Below are 209 nucleotides of genomic sequence, written 5' to 3' on the forward strand. Positions count from 1 at the left end.
CGTGGTTATCAGACGCCATACTAGAAAGAAAGCGCGCTTCCGCCGCCTTTACGCAGTATATATATATAATATATATATTATAATATATATACATATACATACAAGAGCGTATTAAGAAGTATTCCTTCCTTCTTAATACGCGCTCTTGATACATATATATGTGTCGGGGGCTGAAAAGAGTATTTGTCATCAAGGAAAAGTCGTTTGCG

The sequence above is a fragment of the Priapulus caudatus genome, unplaced genomic scaffold (genome assembly GCF_000485595.1).
Source record: "Priapulus caudatus unplaced genomic scaffold, Priapulus_caudatus-5.0.1 Scaffold207, whole genome shotgun sequence".
Taxonomy (NCBI): Eukaryota; Metazoa; Priapulida; class Priapulimorpha; order Priapulimorphida; family Priapulidae; genus Priapulus; species Priapulus caudatus.